Source organism: Lissotriton vulgaris, chromosome 10, assembly GCF_964263255.1.
Source record: "Lissotriton vulgaris chromosome 10, aLisVul1.2, whole genome shotgun sequence".
In the NCBI taxonomy this organism is placed as follows: domain Eukaryota; kingdom Metazoa; phylum Chordata; class Amphibia; order Caudata; family Salamandridae; genus Lissotriton; species Lissotriton vulgaris.
In genome coordinates, this window is record NC_141698.1 from 1081259092 (window position 1) to 1081281895 (window position 22804).

Here is a 22804-nt window from a genome sequence, read left to right on the forward strand (position 1 = left end):
AACTGTGACTCGGGACTGACAAACAACACAGGCACCAACATGCATTCTGGTGTGCCTTATACTGAATATTTGTGATTTGCATTTTTCCAGCTATAAGAGGTAAAATGCCCACAGACCAGGAAGCGTTTACAAAGGCGCAGTTTTACCATGCAACTGGGTTAAAGAAATGTGAATTACTCACATGGGCATGTGAAGCCTGTCTGCTTTTCTCACCTTCAAACTGCTCTAGCAGAAGTGTAACTTCCCACCACTCTGACCACCAGGACCTGTTTTTTGTGAGAAGCCACAGAAAAGTCAGTCAGGTGAAGGGCAGCTTAGGGACTATGGGGATCATGGAAAGAGTTAGTCTTGTATGTTGGGTACTGAAGAAACCACCAGAAGGGAAATAGACATGGTTTCAATGTGCCATAAGAATCAAGCTAAACCCTACTGACGAGCCCCAAGTTGGGCAAAGCCATTCTGGGGTTGATTGAGCCCCCTTCCCCGAGGGGATCTTGACTGACAGTTCAGGAATCATTGTTCCCATAAGGAGCAGGCCTGGTACTGATTTGCACATGGTGGGTGTTTGTATAGAGTGGCATTGTGGGTGAAAAATGATGCACTGGAATGCAGCCCTGGTCATTCCATCCTAACCTTTTTGTTGTTGCAGTTGATGCCCTCTGTGCGATGGGGCTGAACCCCTCCCATTTAGTAGTAGATTTCCCCCATTTTCCCACCACACACTCAGTCTCTGCTATATCTATACTAATATAATAAAGAGAGAGCCCAAACCTTTGAGGCTGTTTAATCTCAGGAACCACAGCACCAATCACAACACCCAATACAGCGTTGTAAAGGGCAGTTGCAGCAGAAGGACATAGGCTATACAGGTGCCCACCATATAAATTTAAAAGGTAAAAGAACCGTGCCAGCAAAGTAGTACCTTGTGGGCGTGTCTGCGTTGTGCTGTGGGCGTGTGCTGGGGGCGTGACAAACGCTGGGGGCGTGTGGTATGTTCCGCCCTTCATGCCATGTCTCATATCGGGTGCTGTGGGCGTGTGCTGGGGATGTGGGCTTGTGCAGGGCGCGGGATTACGGAAAAAAAAGCGAGCGTTGTGCCCAATATTTCATTGGTTTTTCTTCCCAGGTTCTGTACATTCCAGCTCCGGGTGTGCTTGCCCCGCACTCCCAGTGACGTGCACCTGCTTTACTGTATGGAGGTCAGGCATGGGGCTATTCCCAAGGGCCAAAAGGAGCGCAAACAGGGGCCATTGTGCAGGAAATGTAATCTCGCATTAACTTCCGGTGATGCCTGAAGCGCACACTGGAGATTTTCCACTTCTGTTGCGCACAGGCCTCACACCACGAACATCCGGACACAAGGCCCACCTCCACGGAAATAGCAAGAAAGGGACAATCCCTCCCCCGGGAATATGTGATGACATTGCGCAAACCAACATCCCGCATACCATCACTCTGCAATTTTTATGACGCAGGACTATTACTCCGCAAAGACATCATTTCTAAAACTTTTACAACGCATATGACTTTATCACGCATGCCATTATAACGCAAATGCATGTCTGGTAAAGTCATATACATTGTAAAAGTACATTATTAAAACATCAAATATATGTTTGTATATGTGTGTACACCCTTAAACACTAACCCATCTTAACCCTATAAATATACCCTGTACCTCAAAACCCAAACCTATCCCTAAACCCTAAAAATACCCCTGTACCCCAAAACCCAAACCTAGCCCTGAACCCTATAAATACCCCTGTACCTCAAAGCCCCAAACCTACCCCTGAACCCTAAAAATACCCCTGTACCCCAAAACCAAAACCTAGCCCTGAACGCTAAAAATACCCCTGTACCCAAACCTACACCTGAACCCTAAAATACCCCTGTACCCCAAAACCCAAACCTAGCCCTGAACCCTTAAAATACCCCTGTACCCCAAAAACCAAACCTACCCCTGAACTCTAAAATACCCCTGTACCCAAAAACCCAAACCTAGCCCTGAACCCTAAAAATACCCCTGTACCCCAAAATCCAAACCTAGCCCTGAACCCTTAAAATACCCCTGTACCCCAAAAGCCAAACCTACCCCTGAACCCTAAAAATACCCCTATACCCAAACCTAGCCCCGAACCCTAAAAATAACCCTGTACCCCAAAACCCATACCTATCCCTAAACCCTAAAATACCCCTGTACCCCATAACCCAAAACTATATCTGAACCCTTAAAATACCCAAACACCCCAAAACATATACCTCAATACCCCAAAACATATACCCCTATACCCATACTTACCTTATCCAAACATAAAAAAAACATGCTTTTACTATTCATGCATTTACAACGAATTTCGTTGTAAATGTATGTGTGGTAAAAGCATATAAAAAGTAATGCCATGCGTTATAATGGCATTGCGGAGTTATGGTACTGTCGTAATGAAAGTATGCGGAATGATGGTATGCGGAAAGAAAGTTGCGGAATAATGAGTGTTTACCCTCCCCGGGTAAGTACATTGGTGGCACGGTGGCCCACATCTCCAGCAACATACTCATATTTTTTCACCACTCATTTGAAAAATGCACAGGTCTCTCTCATTGATGGCCAGCACCGACATACACTTTTAGACACACCTCCCGCCACAAGTTTTAGAATTGCGAACTTTAGAGCTGGGTAGCTACGTTCGAATCTCGGCATCAGCTCAACATCCTGTGATTCCATGCAAATCGCTTTGTCTCCCCGTGCCTTCCACAAATGAATGTGTTTTTCTGTAATGTAAATTGTGCTCATGCCATGTTGTCGAGTTCGCGCTATATAATATTGCAAGGAAAAATAAAGTAGGGAAACTCGAGTTCACACACTACTTAACGCGCACTCTTAAGTGCATCAGTAGTGCACTGTGAATCGGAGCGTTTCACAGGCCTGTCACAGATAAGAAATGCTATCAAAACGAAATCCTACAAAACAATATACTACTGGCCGGCAGCAATTCATACCCGGACAACGTCGGGATGGGCTGCTAGTTTACTACTAATTCATGTAGCTACGTATGTGGAGATCGCCACCACCGTGGAAACGGTCTCTACACTGAAAACACAAGGGAGACAGAGGTGGCGGTCCCTGGCTGCAAGTATGTGAAGTGTATCACTTACAGAGAGAGCCATTCTGGAGTGGCATTACGCCCGATATTAAGAGAATTATCAGGAACCCTATTTGGACCGAGACGGATTCATCGATCATATACCTTTAATACGCCCTGAAGTAGCCCCAGGCCAGATGGCCGTGTAAAGGGGTGAAACCCGTGTTGGCTGCTCTTTCACTCACTCTCACGGATAGAGTGACAACACCATTATAAATACCTAACAAAATGAACCATTGTTTGATTGGGATTTTTCCATAAAAAATACAGGAAACAAATCTTGCCCCGGCAATCCTGTTGAACCTTGTTTATATTAGGAGGCTAGGGGTTTCCACCTGTCAAGGGCAAGTATCACAAAAGAGAACTTTTGCTCAATATACGGCCAGTAAGGGATCAGGACCTTTTCAGCCCTTATCTCATGAAACATGTGAATTGTATGTAGTAACGGATCAGGGGGCATATTACCAACAACTAGCGATAATTTTTGTCTCTAACTTGTTTAGAGACAAAAATTATCGCCGCACATCGGCGATTTTTATCGCAGATAAACCTTGCTATTAGCAAGGTTTATCGCAAACGCGATAAAAAACGGCCGCAATGCATGAATATCGCTGAAAAGTCAGCGATATTCATGCATTATCGAGCAAATGCTCTTAGCCATGTTATCCACCTCCCATTGGATAACATGGCTAAGAACTGCTCAGGGCAGGTGTTAGCTTTTAGAGATATTCGCGCTTAGCGCGAATATCTCCAAAAGTTGGTAATAGGAGATAGCGATGTCAGGGACTGTTTCCAGTCGCTAACATCTTGGCACGCCCACTTTGCATGTCATTAGTGATAAATATCACTGACATGCAAAGCAAGGCCCAAGATGGTCGCTATCTCCTATTAGCTGTCACTAACTGGTGTTAGCGACAGCTTGGTAATAGGGAGATAATTTTATCTCCGCTTTCTTGGCTTTTAAAGCCAAAAAAGCGGAGATAAACCCCCTTGATAATATGCCCCCTGATTCATTGTTTTTCAGTAGGCTACAATCGGGAAACTGCCTGACTGGAGAGATTCCCCACCAGATCGTACACCTGTTCTTAATAATTTACAAGATTAGAAAAGCCCCTTCCAGGAGCTAAGGTTACAGCTGAAATGGCAGATTTGGGCCACGACCTGTTATAGGAAAATGGGTAAAATATAGTGCAGTGCCCTGCACGAGCTGTATACTTTTCACTGACCTATATAGGGAATTTATGACCTGACCTATAGCACCGGAGGAAATTCAAAGTCTGCACCTATAAAGGGATGAGACAAGGATGTGAGCCCATGGACCACCAGACGAGGTAATTCAGGATGTAGACAGTGTTACAAATTCTTATCTGAATATTTTCACTTAGCACATATAGTTGGATAATGCTCATGGTGTTTATATTAAAGTGCAGGAGCAATTGATTAACAAACTCTCTCAAAGTAAGGTTATTATTGACCGTCCCTTAGATGTGTTTTTGGCTCTTTAGAAGGTGTTTGAGACTAAGGATGACACTGTACAGTCTACAGGCACAGGGGTCATCTGTAAATCCTGACTACGGTAAACTAAAAATGGAAATCCAATAATTTAAGTGTGGCGAGGGAGTTCCTACTAAAAACAACCGATAATGCAGCTATTACCTCACTAGAGGCAACATCTGCTGAGAGTGAAAATCAAATAACAGTGTCACAGCTAAAGGAGACTCTTGATCTGTATATAGGGAACGACAAATGGGGGAGGCACAGGAGATGGGTGCCAGTGAGGCACAGCAGACAGGGATGCTGGAGAGGCACAGGAGACAAGGATGCTAGTGAGGCACAGGAGACAAGGATGCTAGTGAGGCACAGGAGACAAGGATGCTAGTGAGGCACAGGAGACAAGGATGCTGGGGAGGCACAGCAGACAGGGATGCTGGGGAGGCACAGGAGACAAGGATGCTAGTGAGGCACAGGAGACAAGGATGCTAGTGAGGCACAGGAGACAAGGATGCTAGTGAGGCACAGGAGACAAGGATGCTAGTGAGGCACAGCAGGCAGAGATGCTGGTAAGGCTTAGCAGACATGGATGCTGGTGAGACAAAGCAGAGAGAGATGCTGGTGAGGCAAAGTAGACAGAGATGCTGGTGAGACACAGCAGACAGAGATGCTGGTGAGGCAAAGTAGACAGAGATGCTGGTGAGACACAGCAGACAGAGATGCTGTTGAGGCAAAGTATCAAAACAATAATGGGTCTTGGCTCTCACTCAGCAAGGCTGAGCCAATACAATAAGAGAACAAAACGATTGCCAATACCGAGACTAACTGTTCAACTATTCAAGATCATTTCATGAAAGAAAACATGAAATTATGCCTTAAGGATTGCAATTTAGTCCAAAGTGCATTATTCAATAAACATTTAATTTTTCAATTGTTTTTTCAAAGAACAACATTTTTAGTTGTGCATTTCAGTACAAATAAATAAACACACATTTGTAAGAGAAAAATAATGAAGGCACGCTACAACAATTACAACACCATACATTTGGCCAATTACACATTCATATCACATTCATGCAAACATTCAACCTAAAGACAAAAAATAGAACAAGGACCCTTTAACACAACCACATGTATGTTTGAACAACCAAAGTATTGTCTGTTTACAGATTTCTATTAATTCAATTTTTCAGGGAAAATGTTTTCCAAAATACACAAAACATTTTTTTATGTGTGCAGGGACCAGGTTGGTCGACGTGTTTCGAACCCCCTCTGGTTTTTGGGTTCTCCTCAGGACCAATAACTATCTACAAAAAACGACAAAACAAAGTCATTTAGACTAACTCAACTGAAACCTGACCAATGGCCTTAGGTCTAATAGACGGCCCCCTTGTCGCTATCCTACCTTCAGTTCTCCAGCTTGTAACTACAGTCCATGTATGTCAAAATCGATGTGTCAAACATAGACAACACTACAAGAAGAGGAGAAGGAGAATAGAGAGTACTTAGTGCTCACAACATATCTAGAGGGAAAATTTCGCTAAATTCCGCATAACACTCCAGTCGAGTGACTTACTGTGAATAATAGGTATTTTGTCCGAATAATTCTTGTGCGGTGTATCATTTGCGGCCCATCAATCGGTTGAAACCATGAGAAGCGATCGTATTCTCAGACCCTGTGGTGTAATTAGATTGGGAATCGTTTAGCAGCGGCTGGTAGACAGGGATTCGCTTTTTTAGAAACTGAACTGTTATCGTGGATAATTTGTACTGAAATGCACAACTAAAAATGTTGTTCTTTGAAAAAACAATTGAAAAATTAAATGTTTATTGAATAATGCACTTTGGACTAAATTGCAATCCTTAAGGCATAATTTCATGTTTTCTTTCATGAAATGATCTTGAATAGTTGAACAGTTAGTCTCGGTATTGGCAATCGTTTTGTTCTCTTGTTGAGGCAAAGTAGACAGAGATGCTGGTGAGGAACAGCAGACAGAGATGCTGGTGAGGCATAGCAGACAGAGATGCTGGTGTGGCATAGTAGATAGAGATGCTGCTGAGGAACAGCAGACAGAGATGCTGGTGATGCACAGCAGACAGAGATGCTGGTGTGGCATAGTAGACAGAGATGTTGGTGAGGCACAGCAGATAGAAATGCTGGTGTGGCAAAGCAGACAGACATGTTGGTGAGGCACAGCAGATAGAGATAATCTTGAGGCACAGCAGACAGAGATGCTGGTGAGGCACAGCAGACAGTGATACTGGCGAGGCACAGCAGACAGAGATGCTGGTGAAACTCAAGCTCTCCAAACAAAACTCAAACACCACAATAATGTAGGTTCCCTGCAACAGTAGGAGGAAAATAGTCATAGAGATTTGAAGGCAGGTGCCATGCTTTGAAAAGAAGCAGAGAGCAGCTTGCTGGTGTAAAAACAAGGGCTCGTTTTAGAAAAATATGTACAAAAGCAATAACAAAATTAGACAAAAAAGAAACACCACTTCAAATCCATTTCCTCAGAAAGTTAAAATTGTAAATCTTTGGGAGGGTTACAGTTATATTGTACTTGATGGCAATTAACAAGTCACAAAGAAAATCTCGCCCTGAATGGGCATTCAGCCCAGAATGTATTAGGCAAATTACATAGATTTGGATAATCTGAGTGCTCACTGATCCTGAACACAGGACAATCACAATCACAGCCTATGGCCATCCATTCATTTGTCAAAACCACTATTAATATATACATATATTAATATATGCATTTTTTCCAATCAGTGAGTGAAATCAAAATGAATGCTATATTTACAATATTTGCAAAGTGACAGGGAACATTTCGGCAATAATTGATAAAAAAAATGATAATGTATCAATGAAGATAAGTGATGAAAGCTTAGTCAGTGAGTAGTTACAATATACTGTAAATGCAGTACCAGAGGACCACTAGCCTGGTTGTATCGCTAGCTCTTCTTCAGCATTACGAAATAGCAGAGCTCTGGTCTGTAGGTCAATAATAAATCTAGATTCCAATCTCCATAATTTTAGTTCTCTGTTCCCACCACGTTCATGTATTGGGACGTGGTCGAGACAATAGCATTTCAGTAGGTTCTATTGCTGTTTTCAAAACGGGCAAAATGCCTGGCTACGGGATAGGTTAGGTCGTTTCTTTCAATGGCCCTTGGATGTTCTAAAATCCTGCGTTTTTTTGGGCGTATAGTGTTGCCTATGTATTGTAGATTACAGGGGCAGACAAGACTATAAACACAGAACGGTATGTCGCATGTAAGAAATTTGCTTATCTTCTTAGGGCCAAACATACCTGGAGCTTGGTATGTTGAGATTTTTATACTGTTCCTATAAGCTTTGCATTTAGAACATGGGAAGAATCCAGTGACATTACTCAATCTGGGATTGTTAGGAATAGAGTCCAAATGACTCTGTACCAATTAGTCTTTCAAAGAGCGAGGACACCTTTATGTTGTTTTAGGGTAATCTAGTATGTTTTGCCCAATGATATAGTCAGATTTGAGAATGTGCCAATTGTGTGTCAGTACATGTTGTAATCTTTCTGAGTTTTTTAAAAGGTCATAATGAATCTGAAGTTATTGATATAATTATCACCTTGTTGCTGCTTATCTATTTAAAGACAGTGTCTGGGTATTTTATTTACTCTGTCAAAAATTTTCTGAAGCAGCTGAATAACCCCCTATCTTGAATCCTTCAATGGCATCATGTGCTGAAGATATGAAGTCACTGTTTCTTGAACAGTTTCTTTTCAAACCCAACAGTTCTCCATATGGGATACTGTTTTTCAGGGATCTGGGATGACTGCTACTAGCCTCAAGAATAGAATTTCCTGCTGTTTCTTTCCAGAACAATGAGGTGCAGATCAGTCCATCCAGAAATGTGACCTCTGTGCAACTAATCTGACCACTGAAATGTAGGATCACTGTATTTACATTGAGAGCTTGTATGTACAATTCTGCCTCTGATTTTGAGCCCTTCCAAAAGATAAAAAGGTTGTCAATGTACCTGTACCAACCATTAATCGAAGATACCCATCGGTTCATGCCTTCGGACCAGGCCATCTGCTTTTCCCACCAGCCCACGAACTAGTTTGTGTAGCTGGGGGCGAAGCAGGTGCCAATCGCTGTTCCTCTGATTTGTCTAAAATACTGTTTTTGAAACAGAAAGATGTTATTTGACAGGCAAATACTTAAGAAATCAATTAGCATTGCATTGTGCTCTGTAAATTTCAAAGAGCTCCCTTTCAGGAAGTATTTCACTGCATTGATGCCATGTTCATGTCCTATACAAGTGTACATGCTAGTCACATCCAGGACTATCATGTATATGTCTGGTTCTCATGTAATGTTTGAGATAATCCGTATAAAATCGGTTGTGTCACGAATGTAAGAAGGTAATGTTTTTACAAAATCAATCAAGAAGAAATCCAGATATTGAGACATTGCCTCTGTCAGACTGCCTTTCGATTAAATGATGGGACGACCTGGTGGTTTTATGGAGTTCTTATTGATCTTGGTTAAATGATAGAATGTAGGTGTCACTGGGTGCGTATTCTTTAGAAATTCAAATTCATTGGGGCACATCATTTCTTTATTCCGCCACTTTTCAATCATTTTATGGTAGTCACAGATGCTGATGTTATATTCATCCTTGTTGATCTAACTGTAACAGGTAGTATCGGACAGTTGTCTTAATGCCTCATTGCAGTAGAACTCTTGTGTCATGAGAACAATGTTACCCCCTTTATCTGAGGGCTTGCAGATTATGTTGGGGTCTGTTCATATGTTTTGCAGGGCTTGTTTCTGTTCGACAGACAAGTTGGGTTCTGATCCTTTGAATTTGACAGATTTTGTTGTCCTCATTTGTATTAGATCTTTCTTCACTGCTTCTTCAAACACGTTGGTTTTCGCTGTTTTTTGTGTTATTCCAAAACTTTTAACATTGGCTATTTGATCATCTTCCTCGTCACCGGGATGGTTAGTTGATTGGCTTGACAGCATTTGAAGCATGTGCAATTCCTCACCAGATAAGACATCTGTCAATTCCCCGGATCCTACCACCATTGGTGTGCTTTCACCTGGGTTCCGCGCATTTCTCATTTTGAAAAATTTTAAGAATTTCAATTTTTGGAGTGAAGTAGGGTGACGAACCGTCCGTAAATTTCACGGACCGTCCGTAAATTGGACCTCACATCCGTTGTCCGTGAGGATCCTTTTTACGGACACCTTTTGTCCGTAATTTTGGCCTTGCAGGGAACAGAGCTGCTCCCTGTGAGAGGCCTCTGCTCCCTGATGGGGCGCCTCGCACTCCACCTCGGAGCACAAGAGCAGCCCCACCCCCCCATTGCCATTCTGTATGAGTCTGATTGCCACATACAGAATGACAATGGGCACGTCTGAAGTGTTACTGCATGGTGGGCCTCCTCCTGCCTTGGTCTAGGGCAGCGTATTTTGTTAGATGATAGGAATGTGCAAACACGCAAATGTGACTACAGAATCCAGTTCATTCAAAGAAGCTGCTATCTGAGGAGGAAGAAACCTCTTTTTTCAGTGCCTTTGAAATGCTAAAAATAGGCTGGAGCCCAGGTGCCAATCGCGTGGGACAGGGCGTGGGGTGCTGATGGGCGGAGGAGGGCAGAGTGCCCTGCTGGGGAGAGAGGAGATCCGGTAATTCCCAGATCACCTTCAGGTACGTGACTCCGCGTCGTTAGATTGTGTATAAAAGCTGCCCAAGAGCACAGGGTGAGGAAGAGGGACACCTGTGTCTGCTGGTACAGACCCAAGGTAAGCTCCCGCCAGAGACAGCAGAGGCACAGCCGAGACATCCGAGCATCTACAAGAGACGACTGGGGCACAGCAGAGACATCTGAGCATCTACAAGAGACGACTGGGGCACAGCAGAGACATCCGAGCATCCACCAGAGACGACAGGGGCACAGCAGAGACATCTGAGCATCCACCAGAGACGACAGGGGCACAGCAGAGACATCCGAGCATCCACCAGAGACGACTGGGGCACAGCAGAGACATCCGAGCATCTACAAGAGACGACTGGGGCACAGCCGAGACATCCGAGCATCTACAAGAGACGACAGGGGCACAGCAGAGACAGAGGGTCCTTAAGACAGAAGGGACGCGACAGGGACATAGGACACAGCCGACATCCGAGCCGCCACCGGAGGCAGCAGAGCCGTAGGACCCACCACCACCCCGAGGCCACATCCTCCAGAGACCGCACAGGCACCGAGAGCTGCTGGCCCAGTCTTGGGGTGCACATCTGGTGTCCCTGCATCGTCCTGCCAGAAGGTGCGTACATTCATTTACATATATATATATATATATATATATATATATATATATATTACGCTCCAAACATCCCAGGATCGTCGGTCCTTCAGGAAAGTAGCACACACAGGGGAGGTTCCACAAAGATTTTATTGCAAGAACCAAACAGCAACGACGCGTTTCGCCTTGGGGCTTCGTCAAGTTGTGCAAAGAGCCGAGGCGCTCGTCTGTTTAAAAAGACGTCATGCAACATGAAGGAAAACAAGGTAGGACTGTGCAATGTATACATGGCCGCCATCTTAGAACGGCCTACAGTACTTGGCGTCTACATGCAAGAAAGTTAAATAACATTTTAACATTGCTGGAATCGCATGTTAAAAATCATGTATAATACATTAATCAAGAAATGCAATTGAAATTAGCAAATAAATCTAACTCAAATAGAGTAAACACAGTCACAGACCTTGTAATATTAACTAATCTAGCCCTGGATGGGCGTGCGTGTGGAACCATATATGGAATTCAAAATACTAGATAGTAGTAATGCAGAGGGACTATCGCGGTGGTATACCGCCACATATAAATGTCCCATGCATATACGTTAAAGTGCATGATGCCTAAGTGAATACATATACAGATATATATGGGACCACACTACAACTCAATCTCGCCCTGGATGGGCAAAAGCATAATGTTGCTTCAAGTTAAGCATGACTAAAACTAATTCATCCAAATGTCGTCAGTACAAAAAAAGTCAATTAAAAATAATTAAAAATAATTATATATGTTAACAATCTCACCAATATTCGTACTGACTAATCATGGTTCCAATAAAACATGGATGATCAAAGATGGGGGATAAGGAAAGATACAAGGTACAGTAAAGATATCAAAGAATTCATGTAATACAGGTGATACAGAAAGTTGATGCCCAGCCAATCAGCCTAAATGTACTGATAGCTCCTCATGCATATTAAGGCCATTAGGGTGCTTACTCTGTAGATCAATTATATATCTTGATTCAAGTCGTCTTAGCTTAAGTAGACGATCACCCCCTCTAATACTAGCTGGTACACTATCTATGCAAACATATGCTAACAGGTCCCTGTTGCTTTTATGCATTTTAGCGAAATGCCTCGCTACTGGGTAGGCATCATCCTTCTTGGCAATCGCACGCATATGCTCTAAAACTCTAAGCTTCACTGCGTTGGTAGTGCTGCCGATGTAGTTCAAGCCGCAAGGGCATGTAAGGCAGTAAATAGCATAGGGTGTGGAGCATGTCAGAAATGTCATGATTCTTTTAGGATTGGCAACGCCCGGTATCTTATAAGTAAGCGTCCGCTTACTATATTTACAGGCCTTGCAGCGACCGCAAGGATAAAAACCATTAAGTACAGGCAAATTGGGGTCCTTTCTGGGGCAGAGTAGTGACTGGAGACTAAGTGATCCCTTAGTGATCTGGCCTTTCTAAAGGTGACAAGAGGGTTAGGTGGTAAGTCTGCCTTAATGGTGTTATCAGACAATAAAATGTTCCAGTTCTTTTTTAGTATTTTCTTAATTTGACCGGCATTGTGGGAGAAAGTAGTGATGAGTCGGAAACTACCAATGTTCGATTTAATAATCTTTTTAGATTTAAGTAGCTCATTCCTTCTCGTCTTCATAGCTCTGCCATAGGCCTTAGATAATACACTGTCACTATAGCCCCTTATTCTGAACCTTTGCATGCTGGCATGAGCCGCTTTCTGAAAGTCACCGTCATTGGAGTTGTTTCTTCTTATTCTTAATAACTCCCCATAAGGGATACTGTCAATTAATTGACGAGGGTGACTGCTGGTAGCAAAGAGCGTGGAGTTACCAGCCGTCTCTTTTCTAAACAGTTTAGTCTGCATTTTACCATGGCTGTCAATATAGACAGTGAGGTCAAGATAGTTAACCGAAGTCTGGCTGATTTGTCCGGAAAATTTTAGATTGATCTCATTATCATTCAGAGCTTCTACAAAAATGTTGGCTGTTTCTATAGGGCATTCTAAGATAATGAAAAGATCGTCTATATAACGATACCACCCTATTATCCAGCTGTCCCATTCTTGATATTTGTCACTCCAGGCTGCCTGCTCCTCCCACCAACCTACGAAAAGGTTTGCAAAGCTGGGGGCGGAGCAGGCACCCATCGCGACTCCGGACATCTGTTTATACAATTGCTTGCCAAATAAAAATATGTTATTGTTCAGGCTGAACATCATAAACTCCATCAACATTTTGTTATGCTCGTAAAATCTTATTGGACGTTTTTCCAAAAAACTGGCCATAGCTTTTAGTCCATCACCATGTGCTATACACGTGTATAAACTGGTGATGTCAAGCACCAGCATACAATACGTATCTTTCCAGACTACTTCGTTAATGCAGTTCAAAGAGTGTTTAGTATCTCTTAAGTATGATTTCAGGGACATGACCAAAGGAGACAAAAACGAGTCCACATAAATAGAAAGATTTTCTGTCAAACTCCCATTGGAAGCTACTATGGGCCTGCCCGGAGGATTCAGTAAATCTTTATGAACCTTAGGTAGGTAGTAGAAAGTGGGGATCACAGGACTCAAACAGCGTAAAAACAGATATTCATCTGTGCTTAACATGTTGATGTTATACCATTTTGATATCATATCGTGATAGTCAACCACACTCTGATTATATGTTCTTTCATTCACAGTCATGTAAGTGTTGGCATCTCCCAATAGGCGACGAGCCTCCGTTTCATATTGGGTAGCTGTGAGTAAAACAATATTTCCCCCCCTTATCAGAGGGCTTACATACCAAGCCTGAATCCTCGCAAAGAGTTGTCAATGCAAGCTGTTGGGTTTTGGTGAAGTTGTCTTTTTTGGGCCCATATTTACTCGTGATCCGTAATCTGGTGAGATCCCTCACTACAGCATCGGAAAAAGTGTCAATGGCATCAGTGCCCATTATTGGCATAAACGTAGAGGCCGGTTTAAAGTCACTGGCCCCGCCTTTTTGTTGCACCTCCCAATTGTCTAGCATTTGGGTATTGGTTACCTCACCATCACCTCCTGTGTTGATTTCTAGGTTATGTTATGTTATGTTATGTTATAACCAATTTATAAAGCGCACTTAGACCAAGGTTTCATGGCGCTGTTTTGAGCAATTGTGAGTTAACTGTTCTGACGTGACTTCTGAAGGGATGGTTACTCATGTGCCTGTATGAACAGCCATGTCTTAAGTTGCTTTCTGAACCGAAGTAGATCGGGGCAAGAACGGATTTCCCATGGGAGTGAGTTCCATAGTTGTGGTGCCAGATGTCCAAAGCGACACCCACCATGTCGTTTGCGTTTGAATTTTGTGCTCACCAGCAAATTCTGATGTTTGGAACGGAGATCACGGGTTGGAACATACCTCAGTATCATATTGTTAATAAAAACTGGACTATAACAATTTAGAGATTTAAATGTGAGGCAGGCGGTTTTAAAGGTGGCCCGCTGAAGCAGTGGGAGCCAATGGAGTTTTTTTATCAGAGCTCTGGCCGATTGCCACTTAGGCTGCTGATAAATCAATCTAGCTGCCTGGTTCTGTACAAGCTGGAGCCTCTTGATCTGATAGGAGGGGAGGCCTAGATAGATTGAGTTTGCATAGTCTAGGTGGGATAAGACTAGGCCAATCACAACTTGTATCAGTGCTGCCTGGGAGAGTAGGTGGTGTATCTTTTGGATCTTCCGCAGCTGGAAAAAGCATTTAGATACAACCGAGCCCACTTGAGTGTTTAGGGACAGATCTTTGTCAATGGTCACCCCTAGGCTTTTTACGGAAGAGGAGGGTTTAGGGAACATCCCTAGTTCTGCTGGCCAATAGTGAGGCCCCCAGGAGATACAACTATCTCCTATCAGCAGTACCTCGGTCTTTCTGGGGTTCAATTTTAGATGGTTGTGATCCATCCAGTTGCGGATGAACACCATGGTGTCCTGAAAGTTGGAGATTGATTCAGTGGAGTTGTCTATGGTAAAGGAAAGCTGCAGATCATCTGCATAGTTGAAAGTCGTTACTTTCCTCTGTTTTAAGGCTTTAATTAGGGGGAGTAAATAGATGTTAAACAAATGTGGGGATAGGGAGGAGCCCTGGGGAACCCCACATGTAATGTTCAGCCCTGGCGCTGTAAAATTTGCCAGGCGAACAGCCTGTGTACGATCCTCCAGGAATGAGGTGATCCAACTTAGGGCCCTACCGTGGATGCCTGCGCGCTCGACACGGTCCAACAAGATCTTATGGTCCACCGCGTCGAACGCGGCAGACAGATCAAGGAGAACCAGAGCCTGGGGGGTACCGGTGTCGGCCTCCCTGCGGAGCTCGTCAAGGACTGCCAAGATGACCATCTCAGTTGAATGCCCTGGGCGAAAGCCAGCTTGATGAGGGTCTAGATGTTCGGTTTGTTCTATAAAGACCTTCTATTGATCTAAGGCCTCCCAGTTCGCTACATCTGAGTTCCGTGCAGTCCAAATCTTTGCTGGCCACATTGTGCTCACCAGGTGGTTTAAGTTTGAAAAATGTATGTAATTTCAATTTTCTGACAAATTTGAAAACGTCAATTCGTGTCTGCGCAAATTCAAAATTTCTGCGCGGACAAAAGGATAAGCCCAGTTTAAGTGTCGAATTTTCCTCATTCGTTAACACTTTATCCGTCAGATTAATGATGGTGAGATTATCGTTGGGATCTATGGGGTCTTGGTCATATCTCAGTTCTTCTTTTTGTAGAACTTTTTCATGCTGCGTGTTACAGGTGGGGAGCCTAATGGATTTCTTCCAGCGGCCCCCCCGCCGCGTCTTCCTCTTGCCGCTTGGTTGTCCGGAGGCTTTCCCCTGCCTCCCTCTAGTTGATTGTTGCGCATGACTTGATATTCCACATGAAAAGAAGAAGCCATCTTCGCTGATTACATCATAAGGATTGGCATCAGACTCTGAGGTAGCCGGTTCAACAGTTGTTGGCCCACTCATCTTTTTTCTTAGTTGCCTTCTAGTGTTATCATATTTTTTAGCGAAGGTCAATACTCTTCCCGTTCGATAATCATTTTCGTCCCTTTCAAATTTTTCTTCTTTTCGTTGTTAGATTTTTTGTTCGTACTTTTTCAAACGCTTTTTGATCAGTTCTCGTTTTTCCCCCAGGGTCACCTGGTCTTCCTCCTTTAATAATTCATCCTCGAGTTCTTTGATCTGTACCAAAGCCTTATCTCTGTCACTCCAGGCAAAGCGTACTTATATTTTCAGACTCCCTTTACATGATGCTGCAGTATGTTCTGCCCATGCATCTAACAACTTAGGGTCCGGGTTCTCGTACGCTGGAATGGTGTATATCCTCAAACCTCTGGGGACATGATCGACATCAATGTAATTTTGTAATGATGTTGCCTCCCACCATTTTCTGATCTCGCGTTCATACAAACGTTCCAGTGAGACCAGTTTGGTTTGTAGAGACATATTGGCCCCGTTGGCTTGACTTGTACCAGCCTTTTGTGTACCATCTGATTTTTTCTTATTCTTGAACATTCCTTGTTCAGCTTCTCTTCTCTCTGCCTCGCAAAACATGATATATATATATATTACGACGCTGATGACCAATGAGGTACTACTACTAGCGTTATTTGATAAATTGGAAAAGCTGCTGAAAAAAGAACTCTCCAAATGGTGGGAGGCGGAGTCTCTTCAGAAGTACATTGACGTGGGTCGTGTTCCAAGAGGTCTTCGTATATATACCATCCTGACGTACGAAGAACCAGACCCAGAGATGTTGGAGGAATGGGCGGGAAATTCAAAAGAAAGTTCGACGGTAATGATGCGCATATTGATTAAATACGCATTGAAAGACATAACAAAGATGGTGGAGGAAATTGAGACTACTATCGAAGAACTGTTGAAATTAACTACCCAGGAAAAATTGGATGCTTTTATGGAGAAGCTTCAAACACGACTCACGAAATTGGAAGAGGAGATTACAGCGCGCAAACAGCGCAAGTTTATAAGAGACTTCAAGGACTACCAAGCGGGAAGAACTTTAACGTTCCATAAGAAGTACGACCACCTGTTCACGACGGCGGAATCAGGTTGCAACAACCAAAAAGCTCAGAAAGCACCGGTGACAACTAAAAGGAATGAGGTGCAAACTGAAGACAGTGAGACATCGGATGGTAATCTGTCTGACATTTCATTGGAGAGATTAAGTCAAAAAGAACCTGTTGCAACCCCGAGCCGCAATAATTTCCTGAAGCAGTTTCAATTGATCAATAAAGCAAAACAGGATCAGTTGAATGCACAAGAGAGGGACCAGGATTTTCGGAGAGGCCGTGGACGAGGACAATACGGCAGAACGCGAGGACCAAAAGGAACAAAAAAGCAAGAACAAGGAGAAAAAAACGCATCGAATGCAGCTTCTCTAATGGTAACAAGAGCCAAGAGGGGAGCCAAATGACTGTCATCAATCTCTCAAACCGTGAGTTAACTAACATAGAGATCAATGTGTTATCATTGGGATTATCCTTCTGTCCAACTAGAAGCATAGATTATGTACAGACTCGCATAGACATTTTTTACTTTCTACAGAAACTCAAGTTAAGAAAGTGGTTTCACTTACATCCAACACCTGTGGGGGGCAACAGTAGGATTGAAAATATACCTCCAATTGCCATATCTGATATTGCAGATTTTCAAACTGTTTGTGAATTAGATGTGAATGTTGCACACCATGAGGACCCACTGCTCAACCTACAGGACACTGATATAGTCATTGATGATGCAGGTTTTAGCGGATTTAAACCCAAATCGAAATGTTTGCCCATGGTACATTGTGATGCTCTGGAAGTATTTGAAAAAAGTGTAACCAAGGAATTGAAAAAGATTCGGTACAAAAGGTTTGGTAGATCCAAATTCAACCTCAAAAAAGAGCAATTGGTGGCCATCGATAAATTAAAAAATGATCCCTCTATTATCATCAAACAATCAGATAAGGGGGGAAATGTGGTGGTCTGGGGAATCAAAGACTATACCAGTGAAGGGTTACAACAGTTATCTGATATTACCTGTTACAAAAGAGTTGACAAGAATGAAATGGTGAAATCTAATATAAAATATGATGCTATGCTGGAGGACTGGAAGGACAAGGGTTTGTTAACTTGGGACGAATTCAATAGCCTAAAATGTAAACACGCTAAAACACCAGTACTATAATTGTTACCCAAGTTGCACAAGGACCCTAAAAAGCCCCCCGGTAGACCCATAGTTTCCTCAATGGGGTCGAAACTGGAGATGACATCAAAATACATTGACTTTTTTTTTAGACCGTTTGTCACTACCTTGCCTGCCTACCTGAGAGATACCATGCATTTTTTAAACATGATTGACGGTATACATTGGGAACCTGATTTTCTATTGATTACACTAGATGTAACTAGCTTGTACACATCTATCAGACATGATTTAGTAATACAAGCCATTAGACACTTTTTGAAGGCTAGATCAATTTCTTTCTTAATGCATACCGAAATGTTGGTGGACATGGTAATGTACTGCTTGTCTAACAATTACTTCCTCTTTGATGAACAACTGTACGTGCAACTACAAGGGACTGCAATGGGCACTTGCTTCGCCCCCAGTTACGCCAACCTCTTTATGGGGTGGTGGGAGGAGCAAGTGTCCATCGAGGTCGAACAGTTCAATGAACATATTGTCCTATGGACAAGATTTATCGACGATATTTTCGTCATTTGGCGTGGAGACCTGAAAAGTGCTAATGAATTTATTCAGACTCTCAACACCAATGACCTGAACATTGAACTGACCTCACAAATTAGTGGTAAGTCCATAGTGTTTCTGGATGTGGAGGTAGAGGTACAAGATGATCAGTTAAAGACCAAACTTCACAGAAAGGCCACGGCGGGAAACAGCCTGCTATGTGCAACAAGTTCACATCCGTTCAGCCTTGTTCAAAGTATACCCTATGGAGAACTGATTCGTGCTAAAAGAAACTGTAGTACAGAGGAAGAATTTTTTAAGGAAAAGAAAATCATGTGTGAGAGATTCAGACAGAGAGGTTATACTCAGGAAATAATAAAGAGAGCAAGCAACAAGGAAGATGAGTTGGACAGAACTGTGCTTTTGAATCCAAAAGTCAGAGAAGATAAGAACAACAATAAAATCAGGTTCATTACTACATACTCTAGCCAAGCCTTTCAGGTGCGCAAAATTATGAAAGACAATTGGCATATACTTAAAACTGATGCCACTCTTGATAAATGCCTACACGAAACCCCTCAAATTACATTCAGGAGAGGTCCGTCACTCAAAGATAAATTAAGCCGTAATCTGACAGTGAAATCTACCATTCAGCAGGGCAGGGAGATGTCAGGGTTTTCTTGCTGTATGCGCTGCAAAGCATGTGCGTACAGCAGTAATTGTTCCAAAATCAAATTACCCACTGGCAAGAGGGAATTTGTGATTAGAGGAGACTTTTACTGTAACACAGAAATGTGTGTTTACTGTCTAATCTGCCCGTGCAACAAATTGTATATTGGCAGCACAAAGAAAAAGGCAAAACTGAGGGTACTAGAACACAAACAAGTTATTAAAAGCAATAATGAATTGTATCCAGTAGCTCGTCATTTCAAAAGATATCACAACCAAAATGATAAACTGTTGTCTTTTGTAGTTCTAGATGCAATCAAACCTCAGTTGAGGGGAGGTGACAGAGAACACCAGTTGAGAGTATTAGAGTCGAAATTTATTATAGATTTCGAAACTCTAATACCTGTGGGCCTGAACTCGAGCGAAGAATTATCAGTCCATTTATGAGAACAGTGTTTTGTGGTTAAAGAAACAAGACTCTTTGTATACAATTTAATGAAACTATCTGGTTTTAATTGTACATAGAATGGTGTAATTTTAAACATTTTTTCCCCTTTTTTTGTAATTGTTTGTGAGCACTGTTTTTTTCTTTCACTTTGTACTAGGATTGTGCTATCTGTATGGTGGCTATAAACTGAAGAAAATCGGCTGTCAAGATCAGAAAATAACATCTGAAACAGAATCAATTGTATATCTGTCGCATATACTTTCTTGTCCATTTGAGATGCAATGTAGTTAAGACAGACGTTGTGTATGTTTAATACATTTTAGCCCACTGGGGCGAGAGTTGAGCACACAATATAAGTATTTGAGCCGCTATGAGTTCAAAACATCAAGTGATTAAAGATATTTACTAGCCACTACAAGATGGCGGTGAAATCCAGGATGCACAAGACGCCAGTCCTACCTTGATTGTTACCACTGGGTGTATGTAAAGGGAAGTGTACATTGCAAACGTTACCGTGACCAAGCCTTACGGCGAAACGCGTCGGCTTTTGTAACCCTTGTTGCTTAATAAATTAATTTGAAGCATACCGGAGTGTCCCGACCCTTTCTGAACCTGGATGGTGTGCAGGAAGCTTGTTGTTATATATATATATATATATATATATAAATATATATATATATATTATATATCCTCGCCAAAGCCCAACGGCGTTGGGCTTTGGCGCGTCGGGCTTTGGCGAGAAGCAGGGCAAAATAAAGCCGCTGGATTAACAAAATTAACAAAATTACACCCGAGTGAGTGCTTTTTTCAACTGCCGACCTTGTGTCGGACCCGAGAAAATATATATATATATATATATATATATATATATATATATATATATATATATATATATATATATATATGTGTGTGATGGAGCGCGCAGGTCGCCCGATTCTTAGTTTTACCAGATTTCACGCACTGGGGCCCATGACGTGTTTATGACAGTATTTTTGTGAATCGGGCGAGTTTACACACCACCATCAGTAATTCAATGTGTTAACACTGTTACCAAGGTACCTGACTTACCACAGGCACATACTTTCCTGATTCAAACTGATCTTAGTCTAACTGCTAATTCAAACCTACATTCTAAACACAAGTGAAATTAGATCACACTAATTAAGTAAACAGTTTCAATAAAGTCCTACAGGTAGGGAGAAAAATGGAACATGGCTAACAAACAGTTTGCTTTGGAGATGACAGAGAGAAATACCATGGGCAAGAATGCTTTATTAAAAAGAGAAGAAGGAAGGAAAATAGATAGACGGACACCCACAATTATATTTACCTAGGACAGGAATGAGGACTAACCCTGGCCACGTGTCAGCTTTGGGAAAGGCGAGGACAAGAACCCTCAAGGACTTAGGATGCCAGTAGGCGAGCAGGTACAGCTCACGGACAATCAGGACAGGATACCCCTCAGGATTTGGGTCAGGACTGGGCTCACCCAAGGGCACGACCAACACCTGCAGCTTCGGATGCAACGCCTGCGCTACTCCCTCTCTGCACGGAATCCGCCAGTAACCCCGATTGGGTTCTCGAATCTCCCAGCAAAGTGCTTCGCCAGCACTTAAGACTATTTCCACCCCTTGGAGTTTGTGGAAAATTTCGGACAGAGTGCTCCGCAGCTCTCTGTATCAATCACCTATAGAGTTCGTAGGGTCGGTGACAGGTCAGCTACTCGGACAAGTCGGACAAATTCTCTAGCTAAAACTAGGCTAGTTATACCATTTTTGGGTCCCCAGACCACCCACAAATGTTGCAAGTGACAGGATCCCCAACTTAGGATTGGTCATACGAGGTGGTTAGGTCATTGTCACCACCTAAAATTCTGTGTTCCCATGATGAATATTTAATTTTCCGTACCCACCCCTTACATTCCAGTTCCCATGTCTACGTGTAGAAGAGACAATGGAGCACACAAACATTATCGTACTACTAGATACATTTTAGGTACAAGTCGAAGTCTTCTCCCAGGCAAAAGGACAGGTTCCCAGGAGCATCTCAGCTTCGGCAGCCAGCTGGCTGAGTTCCACTGTTGTAAGACTTCATTTCTCATGTCACGTGGTGAGTCCCTGTCAGACTTCTAAGATGGAGAGGCTCCCCACTCCCAGGCCCACAGATACGCGGTACATGAAAAGTAAGCGAAAACAAATTAGAAACACAGAAAAAATGAATACACTGTACACCATGATTAGCTACACTACATCCCTTACTTTATAATATCTATAGCATTAGAGTTTTAGGCAGAAATAGATAGATAAGCAGAAGCGGCAGTAGCAAGCGGAGAGCATGTTAAGGACAAAGCAGCCATTTTAGCTGTAATGCGCATGAGCGAAAAATCCCTCCAGAACTGCGAGTGCGTCACATCACATGGGTATGACCGACGCATGCGCAGACTGGATTTCTGCGAAGCAGCGATTCTGTAGTATGCAAGCCTTGTTATGATTAATAGACACATAGGCAAGCGTCTCTGGGACACCCGCGTGTAGTGTGAAAGTGCAATATTAATGACAAAACAGGTTGGTTAATGCTATTACAATTTAAACGAGGCTCTTGAATGTGAGCAAGTCGCTTTACGTGCGAATCCTTGCTCCATCAATCCCCTCTTTGATGATATTTACTATCATCACTATTAATGGAAACAGATGCCAACTTCCTTGCTCACTTTTCATTTATCTCTATTTCTATAAATTTGTTGTTGAGCCTCTTCTCAGCATCCTTATTAGGATGGAAATTCTTGGCCTTTTTGTATATCTGGTTTCTCAATTTCTCTAATTCCAGCTCATCAACATTCCGTTTCACTCCCCTCTTGTTTACTGTGTACTTCTTTCTGCATTTTTGGCATTTACAGCAAATTATTATAATAAACACAATCAAACTCATTTCAGCTATTAGCATCAGTATTTTCCCAACAAGACTTCGACCTATGTTAGAAAACCAACTACCTACAGAAGAGAGACCATCAGTTAGTCTC

General features: G+C 42.7%; 1 pseudogene; it reads left to right on the forward strand.

Moving 5' to 3' along the window:
- Positions 1-17405: 17405 nt before the first annotated feature.
- LOC147689353 (uncharacterized) overlaps positions 17406-22804 on the forward strand; it is a 53428-nt pseudogene continuing 48029 nt past the window's right edge.